Here is a 17548-nt window from a genome sequence, read left to right on the forward strand (position 1 = left end):
AAACCCTGGTGATTGGCCCAAAGTCACCCAACAGCTTTCATATCTAAGGCGGGACTAGAACGCCTAATCTCTTGATGATTGGCCCAGCGTCACTCTGTAGCTTTGATGTCTAAGGCGGGACTAGATCTTTTAATCCCTGGTGATTGGCCAGTAGGACTAGAACTCACAATCTGCTGGTGATTGGCCCAAAGTTGATTGTCATGTCTAAGGCAAGACTAGAACTCACAGCTTCCCAGTCTCTAGCCAGATGTCTGTTATTATTAATATCAGTATGGCTTCCCTGCTTAGCTTAAACTGAAATGGGGAAATGTTACATCTCTATTGACAAAGATTCCCAAGAAGCAATGGTGGCTCCATCTTGACAGATAGATTATAATGTCCTTTTCTGAACCTTACAGTTACAAATGAAAAATAAATAAACACCTGCAAAACTCAGTGGACTTTGTGCATTTCTTTTTATTCTTGTTTATTATTTGATTCACTTTCATTTCTCCCGTCTTTCACACAATACCTTTTATTGATAAAGGCCACTTCTCATTTTGTTGCTTTTATTTCATTTGTAGTTTTCTTTCTTTCTTTATTAATCCACCGTTCTGTTTATGTACATACATTTTTTTTATTACTTAAGTCGCATCACCCTACCACATAAGGGGACAATATGGATCCTTTAATCCTTTGGCCACTGATAAAACGAATACTGGCCCTGCCACCTGTCCTAAATCTTACAGTTCCTCAGCTCCAGTTGTACCAATGTATCCTTATTCCAAATTCCTTCCTAGGATTCTCACACAATTCTGCATGTGTCAATCAATCACTCAAATTGGGGCGGCCTTGGGATTTTCATTGAGAAGGCTTGGAATAATCCTAGTAATTTTCCCTAGAACATGATGTTGATTTAAGCTTTTTCTGGTTGGAAACACACAGAGATTTAATGTTAAAAAGCTTCTACATAATATGAACACCTGGAAAATGATTTTTGGGCTATTAATCTGCTGAAGAGTGTAATTCTCCCAGTGATGTCTAATATCCGTGTATATTTTCTGTAGAGTATTATTTTTGCTTATTATTATTATGTTTCTTACTCTCTGCTCTTATTGCTATGATTATGATGATGATTGTCATGATTCCGTTGCTTTGCATGTACACTAAGAGCTTCTGCCTTGGAGACAAATGCCTTTTATTAAAGTACAGTGGTACCTCTTATTATTATTATTATTATTATTTATTGGATTTGTATGCCGCCCCTCTCCGTAGACTCAAGAACGCCTCTACTTATGAACTTTTCTAGATAAGAACCGGGTTTTTAAGATTTTTTTGCCTCTTCTCAAGAACCATTTTCCATTTACAAATCCGAGCCTCAGAAACTGTAACCAGAAAAGGCAGGGAGAAGCCTCTGTGGGGCCTCTCTAGGAATCTCCTGGGAGAAAACAGTCGGAAAAGGCCGAGAGAAGCCTCCGTGGGGCCTCTAGGAATCTCCTGGAAGGACACAGGGCCAGAAAAGGAAGGGAGAGGCCTCCGTGGGGCCTTTCTAGGAATTTCCAGTGAGGAAACGGCCAGAAAAGGCGGGGAGAAGCCTCCGTGGGGCCTCTCTAGGAATCTCCTGGAAGGAAACGGGGCCGGAAATGGCGGGGCGAGGCCTCCGTGGAGCTTCTCTAGGAATCTCCTGGGAGGAAACAGGGCCGGAAAAGGCGGAGAGAAGCCTCTGTGGGGCCTCTCTAGGAATCTCCTGGGAGGAAACAGGGCCAGAAAAGTCGGGGAGAAGCCTCTGTGGGGCCTCTCTAGGAATCTCCTGGGAGGAAACAGGGCTGGAAAAGGTGGGGAGAAGCCTCTGTGGGGCCTCTCTAGGAATCTCCTGGGAGGAAACAGGGCCTCCACCCTCCCTGTGGCTTCCCCAATCGCACGCATTGTTTGCTTTTACATTGATTCCTATGGAAAAAATTGCTTCTTTTTACAAACATTTCTACTTAAGAACCTGGTCACGGAACAAATTAAGTTCGTAGGTAGAGATACCACTGTATTCAATTCAGTTTACCACCGAACCATTATCGGGTTCCTATCTGGTATGGGCCACAGTGCGCACCAGTATTAAAACGCGAGGTGCGTGCGCTGCTTTCGATTGCCGACGCACGCCCTTCCGTCCCAGCGACATTTTGCGCATGCGCAGGAAGCAAAATCGTGTGAGGGGACGTACATGCGCCTGAGATTTTGGTGATTGTTTTGTTTCTGCGAATGCGCAGAAGCAAAAAAAGCCACCGAAATCTCACACACAAGATGTTGCTTCTTGAGCATGCACCGGTATCTGCGGTAAGTAGCAACACCCGTCTGCATCGAACCACATCTCACTAGGGCTGTGTTTCCCAACCTTGGCAACTTGAAGATATTTGGACTTCAACTCCCAGAATTCCTCAGCCAGTGGATGCTGGCTGGGGAATTCTGGGAGTTGAAGTCCAAATATCTTCAAGTTGCCAAGGTTGGGAACACAGCACTAGGGCATAAAATCAGTAACACAAAGAAGCATGATCCCTTGTACGGTTTGGGCGGTTATGAACAATTTTTATTGATCCCAAGGTGCTTTCTCAAAGAGGCCACTGGACTTTCTGTTATTCTTCCTTGAAGGTGTTTCGCTTCTCATCCAAGAAGCTTCTTCAGTTCTGACTGAATAGCGCAGAATGGAAGAGTTTTATACTTTTTGTAGTCGCCTGGTTGTTAGCCCTCTCTCTGAGGGCCGTCGAGGCCTCTTGGAGGTTTATCTGTGTCCTCGGGACCCCCAGAATCAGAGTACAAATTGTAGAATAACAGAGATGGAAGGGACCTTGGAGGTCTTCTAGTCCAACCCCCGCCTCAAGCAGAAGACCCTATATCAGTGATGGCAAACCTATGGCACGTGTGCCACAGGCGGCACACGGAACCATATATGCTGGCACACAAGCCATTGCCCTAGCTTAGCTCCAAATATGCATGTGTGTGTTGGCCAGCTGATTATTTATTTATTTAATTCCTTAATTATTTAATTCCTTAATTATTTAGTTAATTAATTAATTTGTATACCGCCCCTCTCTGTAGACTCGGGGCGGCTCACAGCAATAGCAGAGAACAATGTAAAATACAAATCTAATATTTAAAAACTAAAACCCCCATAATTTAAAAAACCATACACACGACACGGAGATTCTGGGAGGGTATTTAGCTCACACGGAGACTCTGGGAGAGTGTTTTTGTCTTCTCCAGGCTCCAGGGAAGCCACTGGAGCCTGGGGAGGATGAAAAACGGACCTACGGGGCCCGCCAGAAGTTGGGAAACCAGCTGTTTCCGGCCTCCGGGGGAGCAGGAGAGGCTGTTTTCACCCTCTCTAGGCATTGAATTGCGTATAGGTGTGGGCACATTCACAGGCTTTCAGCACTTGGAAAAAAGGCTCGCCATCACTGCCCTATATCCATAATGGACAACCTATGGCAAATGTGCCACAAGTGGCACGTGGAGCCATATTGATGGGTACCCAAACTCAGGTCTGGCGTGCATGCCAACCAGCTGATTTTTGGCCTTCTGGCCCACTGGGAGTTGGGAAACAGGCTCTTTCCAGCCTCTGGAGGGGGTGAAGAAGGCCTGGTTTTTGCTCTCCCAAAGCTCCAGAGCCTTTCTAGGAGTCTGGGAGGGCGGAAAAGTGTTGGTTATGATCCATAAAGCCCTTCATGGCATCGGACCAGAATATCTCCGGGACCACTTTCTGCCACACGAATCCCAGTGACTAGTTAGGTCCCACAGAGTTGGCTTTCTCCGTGTCCCTTTGATTAAACAATGTTGTTTGGCGGGACTCAGGGGAAGAGCTTTCTCTGTGGCGGCCCCGACCCTCTGGAACCAGCTCCCCCCAGAGATCAGAATTGCCCCCACCCTCCTCGCCTTTCGTAAACTCCTTAAAACCCATCTCTGTCGTCAGGCATGGGGGGATTAATAGAAACATAGAAACATAGAAGTCTGACGGCAGAAAAAGACCCCATGGTCCATCTAGTCTGCCCTTATACTATTTTCTGTATTTTATCTTAGGATGGATATATGTTTATCCCAGGCATGTTTAAATTCAGTTACTGTGGATTTATCTACCACGTCTGCTGGAAGTTTGTTCCAAGGATCTACTACTCTTTCAGTAAAATAATATTTTCTCATGTTGCTTTTGATCTTTCCCCCAACTAACCTCAGATTGTGTCCCCTTGTTCTTGTGTTCACTTTCCTATTAAAAACACTTCCCTCCTGGACCTTATTTAACCCTTTAATATATTTAAATGTTTCGATCATGTCCCCCCTTTTCCTTCTGTCCTCCAGACTATACAGATTGAGTTCATTAAGTCTTTCCTGATACGTTTTATACTTAAGACCTTCCACCATTCTTGTAGCCCGTCTTTGGACCCGTTCAATTTTCTCAATATCTTTTTGTAGGTGAGGTCTCCAGAACTGAACACAGTATTCCAAATGTGGTCTCACCAGCATTCTATATAGCGGGATCATAATCTCCCTCTTCCTGCTTGTTATACCTCTAGCTATGCAGCCAAGCATCCTACTTGCTTTCCCTACTGCCTGACTGCACTGTTCACCCATTTTGAGACTGTCAGAAATCACTACGCCTAAATCCTTTTCTTTTGAAGTATTTGCTAACACAGAACTGCCAATACAATAGTCAGATTGAGGATTCCTTTTCCCCAAGTGCATTATTTTACATTTGGAAACATTAAACTGCAGTTTCCATTGCTTTGACCATTTATCTAGTAAAGCTAAATCATTTACCATATTGCCGACGCCTCCAGGAATATCAACCCTATTGCACACTTTAGAGTCATCGGCAAATAGGCAAACCTTCCCTACCAGCCTTCCCCTATGTCACTCACAAACATATTAAAAAGAATAGGACCCAGAACAGACCCTTGTGGCACACCGCTTGTAACCTGACTCTGCTCAGAATACTCGCCATTCACAACAACCCTCTGGTGTCTATGCTTCAGCCAGCTGCAAATCCATTGAACTATCCAGGGATTAAGTCCAATCTTCACTAATTTATCTATCAGCTCTTTATGTGGAACCGTATCAAAGGCTTTGCTGAAGTCCAGGTAGGCAATATCCACAGCACCACCTTCATCCAACACCTTTGTGACATAGTCAAAGAAATCAATGAGATTAGTCTGACATGATTTGCCTTCAGTAAAGCCATGCTGATTTGGGTCCAATAATTTATTGTTTTTTAGGTGCTGATTTATCCTCTTTTTCAGTAGAGTCTCCATCATTTTAACGACAACTGATGTCAAGCTAACTGGCCTGTAGTTACCAGCTTCTTCTCTACTGCCCTTCTTGTGGATAGGCACAACACTTGCCATTCTCCAATCCTCAGGAACATCTCCTGTTAATAAGGATTGGTTAAACAAATCAGTCAGGGGGGTAGCAATGACAGATCTGAGTTCTTTAAGAACTCTGGGGTGGATGCCATCTGGACCCATTGCCTTATTTATCTTTAATCGTTCAAGTTCTTCTAAGACATCGGCTTCTAAGATCACTGGAGCTGAATCCGTACAGTTGGAGGCAATGCTATATCCCTCTATAGTATTATTTTGTAAGGTGTCTTTTGAGAAAACTGAACAGAAGTAGCTATTAAAATGGTCAGCGATCTCCTTATTCCCATTAATGCATGTATTTTTCCCGGTACTAAGCTTTGTGATGCCGCAGTTTTTCTTCTTCTTATCACTAATATATCTGAAGAAGGTTTTATCCCCCTTCTTTAGAGATTTGGCAATTTCTTCCTCTTTTGAGGCTTTAGCAGCATATATTATCTGTTTCGCCTCCTTCTGTCTCATTTTATACACCTCCCTATCAGCTATACTTCCAGACTCTTTATACCTCCTATAGGCAGCCTTTTTTTCATTGACTATAGTCCTTACATCATTGCTAAACCATAGCGGTTTCTTCTTCCTTTTACCTTTAGTTATTTGTCTTACATACAGTCCAGTGGCTTTTAAGATGGCCTTTTTAAATACAGTCCACTGGGTGCTCGCTCCTGCCATTTTATCCCTCCCCTTTAATTCATTATCTAAATATTCCCCCATTGCATTAAAATTTGTTTTTCTGAAATCCAATACTTTGGTTGCATTATAGGATTGCTCACAATGAGTTTTTATATCAAACCACAAACATAGATGGTCACTGCAACCTAAATTTTCTCCCACCTTGACCTCTGAAACCCAATTCCCATTCGTAAAAACTAAATCTAGAATATTCTCCTCTCTAGTTGGTGTCTTAACCAGCTGTGCCAGAGCTGCTCCTGTAAAGGCCTCTACTATATTCTTACTTTTGCATGTAAGGGCACTGGGGATGTTCCAGTCAACATCAGGCATGTTGAAATCACCCATAACCACAATATCTCCCTTTACTGCCATTTGGGTAATTTCATCCACCATCTTGTTGTCATATTCCTCAGATTGCCCTGGAGGCCTATAGATCACCCCAATTCTAATGACAGAACCGTCTTTATTTTGCATGCAAATCCAGAGGGTCTCTAGATCTTGATATGTATTTTGAATTAGTGTTGTTTTTAGAGTTTCTTTAACATAAATGGCTACTCCACCTCCCCTTCTCTCTATTCTATCCTTCCTATACAGTGTATATCCTGGTATGGATAATTCCCATTCATTAGAATCCTTAAACCATGTCTCAGTTATGGCAACCAGGTCCAAATTATCTCTAGATATTATGGCCATTAATTCACAGAGCTTGTTGCTCAAGCTTCGAGCATTCGTGCACATTACACGAAGAACATTATTTTCATTATTAGTTTGCCCCTTATCATCAACAACTACATCTATTTTATTTGCAGCTCCCTTTTCATAAGCTTCCAAAAACTGCTTTATCCTCATTGGTCGGGGACAGAAATCACCCACATCAGTTACATCTCTGTCCCCTTTACCTAGTTTAAATGCCTGTCCAAAAAAGTTCTGAATTCCTCACCGAGTACCTGGGTACCTCTGTATGATGGATGCAAACCATCCCTCTTAAACAACTCCCTATTAGACCACCTACTGACATCATGACTTACATAGCCAAAACCTTCGGCTTTACACCACTGCTTTAACCACACATTAAACTCTATGATACACGTTGTTTTATCCTCTTGGCCACAAACCGGTAACACCTCTGAGAAAGTCACTGAATCTGCTATTTTACCCAGCTCCACACTTAGACATTGAAAATCTCTTTTTACTATATTGACATTTCTCTGGGACAAATCATTTGTGCCAAGATGCACCACCACATCAATGTTATTGCCTTTACTCACAGCCTTGACAATGTTTGTAATCCTCCTCCTGTCCCTGCTGGCAGTGGCCCCTGGGAGACACCTCAGCACCTTCGCCACGTCCTTACTCTGTCCCAAATCAACACCTCTAACAGTCGAATCACCCACAAGAAAATGTGTCCTCTTTATATTTCTACTAACTGCACTTGATGGTTTGGTGACATTTACAACAACTTCTCCTTTGAATATCCCCTCATTCTCTGCCTGAGGGGCCTTGCTAATATCTCCAACATCCTTACTATTTAAATCCGCAAGAACAGTATAGGAATTCGATAAAGAGAGACCAAAATTACTATGTTTTTGCTCAACTGCACGCAATCTTCCTGAACCGACAGTTGTCCACACAGCCCTCCTCCTTGGGTGGCGCTGTGGAAGTGGAGGCTGGACACATGGCTGCATTACAGCACGTGGCTGGGACAATCTTTCCACTTCTGACTGCAAGCTACAAACTAAGGACTGCAATCTAGAGATCTCGCCATCTAACCTAGATGTCCTAATGCAAAGAGGGCAGTACCCCAAGTTCCACAAGGTACTACGGAAGACAACAGCTAAACAAGTGTTACACTGCACCAAGCCAGTCATCTTAACAATGTATTGAAATACAAGTACTTAGCATTAAAATCCACAACCCCTATTGCTACCAAACTTTGCTGATTTTGGTTTATAGTTATATGATTCGCGCGCCGTTAGGCGCGCGGGCCACTACCTTCCTCTCCTTCTCTGTGATCTGAAGTGCAATTTAAAATGGCTTTTTCCTGTCTTTATCCTTCCCTTTGTCTGTTCCAGCCAGTTAAATCTCTCCCTTCTCCTTGAATTCCAAAAATGCAAAATGCAAAAAGTAAAAAAGGACTGAGATATTCCTTTCCCCCCAGGCCTATACAATGTAAGCATGGTATGTTTGTGTGTATGTTTGATTTTTAATAAGGGTTTTTTAGTTATTTTAATATTGGATTTGTCATATGCTCTTTTATTATTGTTGTTAGTTGCCCTGAGTCTACAGAGAGGGGCGGCATACGAATCTAATGAATGAATGATTGAATGAATGATTGAATGAATGAGTGAGTGAATGAATGAATGAATGAATGAATGAATGAATGAATGAATGAATGAATGAATGAATGAATGAATGGCTTTCCCCATCTCCCCAGAGGCCAGAAATGGCCCGGTTCCCAACTTGAAACAGGTCGTTTCTGGCCTCCGGAGGGCCTCTTACAAAGGCTCTGAAGCCTGGGGAGAGCAAAAAATGGGCGTGCCATTGCATGCCGGGAGTGGGGTGTGTGTCACACACTCATGCGCAGGCACCCCTGCAAGGAATTATGGGTGTGAGCACATGCGCACAAAACCCTCCCACGCACACAAACACAGGTTTTGACTCGCGAACCAAAACAGCTTTGCCATCCCTGCCCTATATCATTCCAGATAAGTGGCTGTCCAGTTGGTTGAGGTCGTGAAAGATACGGGTGTACAACACAATAGAACCCACAATTGCGATGGCCAAGTGAGAAATGTGCTCCGCGAGTTTTCGCCAATTCTTGCCACCATTGTTAAGCGAATCGTTGCAGTTGTTGAGTTGGTCATATGATTGTTAAGTGGGTCTGGCTTCCCCCATTGACTTTAATCGCAAAAGGTGATCAGCATGGCAACCCGTCATAAATATGTGTCAGTTGCCCCGCGTCTGTATTTTGACCATGTGACCACAGGGGTGCTGCAAGCGTCGTAAGTGGGAAAAATGACCCTAAGTCCCTGGGGCCTGTTAACTTATCAGCCAAACCCACGTAAGCATTTGCACTGCGAGAGATTGAGCAGATCCTTTGCACAGCAGGTGTTGGAAGCTAAGCAGAGTTCTTACTTACCGAGCTCTTATTTACCGAGTCTGCAGAGAGGAGCGGCATACAAATCTAATAAATAATAATAATAATAATAATAATATTATTATTATTATTATTATTATTATTATTATTATTATTATTATTATTATTATTATTATTATGTCAGTACAACACAGCAAACGAGATCACTATGCTGGATTTCGTATTTCATCACCAGTCGGGCGCTTCCCAAGCACCTAGGACTGCGTGATGTAGCGGCGAATTATGTGTGCCAATCCCAGTAAAGCAGCTTTTTGCAATTGACAGATGGAGATTTTGTCAATTCTGATGGTCCTCAAATGTCCGCTGAGATCCTTTGGTACTGCGCCCAGCGTGCCAAGTACCACTGGGACCACTTTCACTGGCTTATGCCAGAGTCGTTGCAGCTCAATTTTTAGATCTTCGTATTTCCCTAATTTCTCTAGCTGCTTCTCCTCAATTCTGCTGTCTCCTGGGATTGCGATGTCGATGATCCATACTTTCTGGATCATATTATTATTATTATTGCTTAATGGTTACTGCTGCTGTATAGAAGGCAGTTCAATGAATCAATTAGAATAGATTCTTTATACATCTTATATATGTTTATTTCTAAGAGACATAGAGTTAAATTAGAGCATGAAAAATATTGATATGGAAAACTGCAAACTGAATATTGCTTAGAGTTATACTGTATATAAAACATAATAAGGAAAGGAAGAGAGGGCAAGATACCTAATTTTTTTAAAAAATGTGTATATATTTGGACCTGGGGTTTTTTGTATTATGTAATTGAATACATGTCCCAATAAAAAAATTATATATATGTATAAAAAGAATAGAGCTGGAAGGGACCCTGGAGGTCTTCTAGTCCAACCCCCTGCTCAAGCAGGAGACTCTATACCAGTGATGGCGAACCTATGGCACAGGTGCCACAGGTGGTACGCGGAGCCATATCTGCTGGCACGTGAGCCGATGTTCTAGTCCAGCTCCCACATGCATGTGTGTGCCGGCCAGCTGATTTTTAACTCGCACATAGGCTCTGGGAGGGCGTTTTTGGCTTCCAAAGAGCCTCCAGGAGGATGGGAGAGGGCTTTTTTACCCCCTCCTTGCTCCAGGGAAGCCTTTGGAGCCTGGGAAGGGCAAAACATGACCCTACTGGGCCCACCAGAAGTTGGGAAACAAGCAGTTTCCAGCCTCCAGAGGGCCTCGTGGGAGTGAGGGAAGCTGTTTTCACCCTCCCCAGGCATTGGATTGTAGGTATGAATTATGGCACGCTTTTTCGGCACCTGAGGAAGAAAAGGTTCGCCAACACTGCCCTATACCATTCCAGACAAATGGCTGTCCAGCCTCTTCTTAAAAACCTTCAGTGATGGAGCACCCACAACTTCCAGTGGCAAGCTGTTCCACTGGTTAATTGTTCTCACTTTTAGGAAGTTTCTCCTTAATTCCAGGTTGCTCCTATCCTACATTAGTTTCCATCTGTTGTTTCTTGTCTTGCCCTCTGGAGAATAAGTTGACTCCCTCCTATTTATTTATTTTATTCATTTTATTCATTTTATTCATTTTATTCATTTTATTCATTTTATTCATTTTATTCATTTTATTCATTTTATTCATTTTATTCATTTTATTCATTTTATTTATTTATTAGATTTGTGTGCCGCCCCTCTCCGCCCCTTTGTGGCAACCTCTCTGACTTAACATATCTTTATTAACATTTAAATATGTTAAAGGGTTGAATAAGGTTCAGGAAGGAAGTGTTTTTAATAGGAAAGTGAACACAAGAACAAGGGGGCACAATCTGAAGTTAGTTGGGGGAAAGATCAAAAGCAACATGAGAAAATATTATTTTACTGAAAGAGTAGTAGATGCTTGGAACAAACGTCCAGCAGACGTGGTAGATAAATCCACAGTAACTGAATTTAAACATGCTTGGGATAAACATAGATCCAATTTAAGATAAAATACAGGAAATAGTATAAGGGCAGACTGGATGGACCAGGAGGTCTTTTTCTGCCGTCAATCTTCTATGTTTCTGTGTTTCTATCTTGGGGCGCAGTTGTTAAGAGTGCAGTACTGCAGGCTACTTCTGCCAAGTGCCAACTGCCAGCAGTTCGGCAGTTCGATTCTGACCGGCTCAAGGTTGACTCAGCCTTCCATCCTTTTGAGGTCGGTAAAATGAGGACCCAGATTGTTGGGGGTGAGAGGCTGACTCTAAAACTGCTTCGAGAGGGATGTAAATGCACTGTGAAGTGGTATATAAGTCTACACGCTACTGTTATTGAACCACGAAGAATCTAATACCATCTGGATAAGCCACTTAAATGGAGTCTGCTAAGGATTAAGTGCTTCTGATGCTTAAATTAATTGACAACACTGGTGGAATTAGTCAGATTATTCTGTATTACATTATAGCCATAGCCATAATTAACTTCCACAAGGATTGTGCTGCCTCTGGTTGAGTAATATTTTTATGCATTTTTATACTTTTTATCTTACTTGTCTCAGGAAAGCCATGAGCCTTTAATCATAAGATAAGAAGCTTGTCCGTCACAGCATATGGAGCCCATAAAATTGACCTACTTTACAGAGTAATTGGAAAGACCACTTTCGACATAGAATAGATTATAATAACAGAGGGGACCTTGGAGGTCTTCTAGTCCAACCCCCTGCTTGGGCAGGAAACCCCACACCACTTCAGACAAATGGTTATCCAATCTCTTCTTTAAAAAATTTCAGTGTTGGAGCAATTACAACTTCTGATGGCAAGTTGTTCCACTGGTTAATTGTTCTCACTTCCAGGAAACTACTCCTTAGTTCTAAATTGCTTCTCTCCGTGATTAGTTTCCACCCATTGCTTCTTGTTCTATCCTCAGATGCCTTGGAGAATAGTTTGACTCCCTCTTCTTTGTGGCAACCCCTGAGAGATTACTGTTATCATGTCTCCCCTGGTCCTTCTTTTCATCAAACTAGATACTGTATACAGTACCCAGTTCTTCATATATTTTAGGCTCCAATCCCCTAATCATCTTTGTTGCTCTTCTCTGCACTCTCTACATCGTAGCGACCAAAACTGAACGCAGGATTCCAAGTGTGGCCTTACCAAAGCCTTATAAAGTGGTATTAACCCTTCGCGTGATCTTGATTCCATCCCTCTGTTAATGCAGCCTAGAACTGCGTTGGCTTTTTTGGCAGCTGCTGCAAACAGTCCTATTTCAATGGTTGTCCACTCGGACTCCCAAGTTCTCTCTCAGAGTTACTACTGTTGAGTGAGGTACCACATATACCAGTGATGGCGAATCGTTTTTTCCTTGGGTGCCGAAACATAGAAGACTGACGGCAGAAAAAGACCTCATGATCTATCTATTCTGTCCCTTCCTTCCTTCCTTCCTTCCTTCCTTCCTTCCTTCCTTCCTTCCTTCCTTCCATCCTTCCATCCTTCCATCCTTCCATCCTTCCATTTCCAATCTCTATGGTCTCTCTCCCTCTCATCTCTCTATTCATCTATCTATATATTGTCTCTGTCTCTCATCTATCTACCTATCTACCTAATTATCTATATCATCTATGATCTACTTTCCTTTTTCACATCTTCCTTCCTTCCTTCCTTCCTTCCTTCCTTCCTTCCTTCCTTCCTTCCTTCCTTCCTTCCTTCCTTCCTTCCTTCCTTCCTTCCTTCTCTTTCCTTCATTTTTCTCCCGTTTTTCCTTCCTTCCCACCTGCCTGCTTCCTTCCCATCTAGAAACATAGAAGACTGACGGCAGAAAAAGACCTCATGATCCATCTAGTCTGCCCTTATACTATTTTTTGTATTTTATCTTAGGATGGATCTATGTTTATCCCAGGCATGTTTAAATTCAGTGACTGTGGATTTACCAACCACGTCTGCTGGAAGTTTGTTCCAAGCATCTACTACTCTTTCAGTAAAATAATATTTTCTCATGTTGCTTTTGATCTTTCCCCCAACTAACTTCAGATTGTGTCCCCTTGTTCTTGTGTTCACACAAGAGCATGGACATGTGCTTCATGCATGCGCGAGTGCCCACACCCATAATTCACTGCCTGGGGAGGGCGAAAATAGCTTCCCCCGCTCTCTGGAGGCCCTTTGGAGACCAGAAACAGCCTATTTCCCAACTTCTGGTGGGCCCAGTAGGCTTATGTTTTCCCCTCCCAGGCTCCAAAGGCTTCCCTGGAGCTGGAAGAGGGTAAAAACACCCTACCATGTCCCCCCAGATGCTCTCTGGAAGTTACACCACACTCCCAGAGCCTCTGTGTGAGCCAAAAATCAGCTGGCCAGCACACATTCATTCATTCATTCATTCATTCATTCATTCATTCATTCATTCATTCATTCATTTATTGGATTTGTATGCCGCCCCTCTCCGTAGATTCGGGGCGGCTAACAACAGTAATAAAAAACAGCATGTAATTCTCCACTGCATCTGGAAGGAGAGTCCAACATGGGTATTTAACCAATCCTATTGGTAGAGACTGAGTAAAAATTTACATAATAATAGTTACCGCCCCCTTGCAGTCCCCCCATGAGCTCAGTTTTAAAAACTCAGTCCCAGAGTAGAGACATACTGAGTTTTGCTGAATAAATTTAATGGTGTTATTACCAGTTTAATCTTTTTTCTTTTGTCTCCTTACAGATGTGATCAACGTTGGAGGAAGGGGTCTCTGTCCTCCGCGGACAACACCCCCAACGATCTCCTTAGGGGCTGTTTCCCCCCGAGGGAACTGCCCCCAAGAGGAGCACCTCAGCCCGGAGTCCCTGGCCCCAGCGGTCAAACAAGGGCTGCGAGGCGAAGGTGGGGGGGTCCGCCCCCCCCACTGGGAGGCTCGAGGAGAACGGCGACCCCCGGAGGGGCTCGCAGGCAGCGCCGGAGCCCGAATCAGCTGTAAAGCGGCGAGGAATGCCGCAGAGACTTCCGCCGCCGCCACCGCCGTAGCCGCCAGCGCTGGGATCGCCGTGGCTGGCCTGGGCGAGCCCCGGAGGGCCGAGAACGGGTTGGGTGAGCCCGAGGACGCGGCGAAAGGGGGGGTGAGCGCAAAACCCGCGAAAACGCTGGGCAGCGCCATTTTGGCTAGACCCCCCCCCACGGAGCGCAAGGGCGCCAACCGGAAGGGCTTCCGGCAGCTGAGAGGCGCGAATTGGGCTACGGCTCTAATGCGCAGCCGCAAGGGCGAGGCCAGCAACAGCAGCCATTTTTTCTATCGTGACGAAGCTGTTGAGAGGCAATTTTCTCATAATACTCCTATTACAACCACCGGAGCTGTGAGTACAATGGAGGATAAGCCCAATACCGAGAAGGCCAGCTCCCCAGTAGTGAGCAAAGAGAAGGATAAGGGGAAGGATAAGGAGAGGTCAAAGCCCTCCCAGTCCCCTGCTTCGGTGGCCTCATTAAAAGAGGCAGAAAAGCGCATAAAAGCGCTAGAGAAGAAATTGGAGGCAGCCTTGCACCCCTCCCCTTCTCCAGTACCTCTGACTCAGAGGCAGTCAACCACACCTGAATCTGGGACCCCTCAGTCAGCCTTTGGACACCTGGGACCCCTACAGGAGGGTGACTGGTCCCCAGAGGGACAGTTCATGCCATTGCCACAGGCCCCGTCTCCAGCCTTGTCCTGGACTAGACCTGAACCTTCCGGGCTCCCAAGAAGGGGCACCCAGGCACCTTCTGCTACATTTACACCTACAGCGGCGGGGCTGCGCCCCCAGACTGGTTCGTGGCAGCACATGGCTCCAGAATTACAGGAGATGTTTGCAAATGTCTATGCTCAAGGAGTGAATGCCGGGACAGGCCAGCAGGTGAACCGTCCTCAAACTCAAGCAAGAAGCCTTTGGCCAATACCGCCCCCCTCAGGTTTGGGGTCTCTTTCAGAGGATCCGGACTTTGGCGAGGACAGTGATAAGGAATACGATTTCTCAGAGGATGAGAACACCCCAGAACAGCAGCCAGTGGCTGGACTGTTTAAGCCCACACTGTTTCGGACTCTGCTTTTTAAGGCAAAGCAGGTAATGGACCTGCAGGGAGCGGCCAAGACACCAGAAGCAGAGACCGGCAAGACATCTGCTTCCCTTTTAAGAGAACCCCAACCCGAGTCGGACCACATCCCGGCTTCGCATATCTTTGTTGAGGGAGTTAAAAAAAAAAACCCTGGCAGCACCCCGCAGCGGCTCAAGGCCCTTCAAATTTGGAGCGCAAGTTCTACACATTCGACGACGAGGTGGAAAAACTCTTGGAGTTTCCCCCCATTGACCAGCCGGTAGTCACGCTGGTTTCTAGTGCCCTTGTACCATCAGAGACGGGGGAGAGCTTGAAACCAGAGGACAGGAAGGCGGAAACCCTATTACGCAAGACCCACCAAATGGCGGGCTGGGGTTTCAGAGCGGCTGCCGCGGCCTCCTTCTTCAACAGGGCCTCCATCATGTGGCTCCAGGAGCTGCAGTCGCGCCTTGGCCCGGAGGAGGCCAGACTTCGCCAGGATATCAGCAAACTGCAGGCCGCAGCTGAGTTTTCCGCCGACGCCACCCTACACGCAGCTAAGTTTGCCAGTAGAGGCATGGTCACTACGCTGTCATCACGCCGTCTCTTGTGGCTGAGGAATTGGCCAGTGGACTTGAAATCCAAATGGCGCCTGGCATCAGCTCCGTTGCAGGGATCGATGCTCTTCGGTGACATTTTGGATTAAGTCCTCATAGAGGACAAGGATAAGAGGAAGGTCCTCCTTAAATCCAATAGACGCCAGGACCGTCGTTTTACTCCATACACTAGACGGCAGAACCCACGTTGGGATGCTTCTACCGGACAAGGACAGGTGCAGAGAGGTTTTCACCAGAATCAATATTCCCAGCAATCATTCAGGAATGATCGCGAATCTTATCAGGATCGTCCCAGAGGCTTCCAGCAGTCCAGGCGGCCCTTTCGAGGAGGCAACCAGAGGGGATATCGTCGTTCCAAATGACTCCTCCAAGCCTCTACCTTTAGGAGGGAAGCTGCAACACTTCAGCCCCTCCTGGCAGCTCACTTCCTCGGACAAGTGGGTTCTAGCCACCGTATCGGAAGGACTTCGTCTAGAATTCATGGGGCCTCCCCCTCATCGCTTTGTAAGTGGCCCGAGGCTTCGGGACCTCCACAAGAGGCAGCAGATCCGCAAGGAGATTGCCCATTTATTAGAAATACAAGCAATCGAACAGGTACCTCAGCAGGAAGTTGGCAGGGGATTTTACTCCAGGATCTTCCTGGTACCCAAGACTTCAGGAGGATACCGAATGATACTGAATTTGAAACAACTCAATATCTACATCAAATACAGGAGGTTCCATATGCACTCCTTACAGACTATTCTTCCCTCGGTACGTTCCAGGGACCTGTTGACTTCAATAGATTTAAAGGAGGCCTACCTCCACGTACCTGTGCACCCGGCACACCGGGAATTCCTCAGGTTCTGTTCAGAAGGCGTACATTACCAGTACAGGGCGATGCCCTTCGGCCTCTCCTCGGCCCCACGGACTTTTACCAAGTTGCTGGACGCTCTGACGGCCAGCCTTCGGTCCCATTCTGTCAGACTGATGGCCTACCTGGACGACATAATTATTTTGTCCAGGTCTCCCAAGCAGGCCAGAGAGTACCTAGCCAGAACAATACGGACACTAGAAGCGCATGGCTTTACTATAAACGTGGAGAAAAGTCAGCTGTCCCCAACAACCAGACTACAGCATCTGGGTTCCATCATCAATACCATATCAGGCAAGGTAACCCTTTCTCCCGAGAGACAGGAGAATATTCATCGTCTGGTTTCCGGCTTGATCCGCCTCAGACGGGCCCCGCTGGCGCTATTGTCAAAAGTGCTAGGAACGCTGGTGTCAGCCATAGGTATAGTTCCCTGGGCCAGACACCATATAAGAGGCCTTCAGTGGTTTCTTTTGCCAGCCCAGAGGGCCAGGGTCAGCCACTCACAAAGGATTATCTTCCTACCAAGGAGAGTCAAAGAGTCGTTGAAGTGGTGGCTCACCGCAACAATTCAGGAGGGTTCCCCCTTTCGTACTCAGGACCGTCTCATTCTCACCACAGACGCCAGTTTATACGGGTGGGGTGCCCACCTGGGACGTCATATGGCCCAAGGACAATGGACAGTAGAGGAATTGGCTTCGGTCAATATCAACTTCTTAGAACTAAGAGCAGTGTTTCTAGCCCTGCTGGCCTTTGCCCCCCTAGTAGAGGGCAAACACATACTTATCTTAACAGACAATGTAGCAACCAGGGCCCACCTGAATCACCAGGGGGGCACGAGGTCTCAACGTCTCATGGAGGAAACTATGCGGCTCTTCACCTGGGCCGAGACCCATCTAGCGTCACTGACCGTGGAA

At 45.5% G+C, this 17548-nt stretch overlaps 1 protein-coding gene across 2 annotated transcripts in view; it reads left to right on the plus strand.

Annotated features, from left to right (window-relative positions):
- The window catches only part of TCEA2 (transcription elongation factor A2), a 55770-nt gene that overhangs the window by 11294 nt on the left and 26928 nt on the right, over nt 1-17548 (plus strand). The window lies entirely within an intron of this gene.

Source organism: Erythrolamprus reginae, chromosome 3 (genome assembly GCF_031021105.1).
Source record: "Erythrolamprus reginae isolate rEryReg1 chromosome 3, rEryReg1.hap1, whole genome shotgun sequence".
NCBI lineage: Eukaryota > Metazoa > Chordata > Lepidosauria > Squamata > Dipsadidae > Erythrolamprus > Erythrolamprus reginae.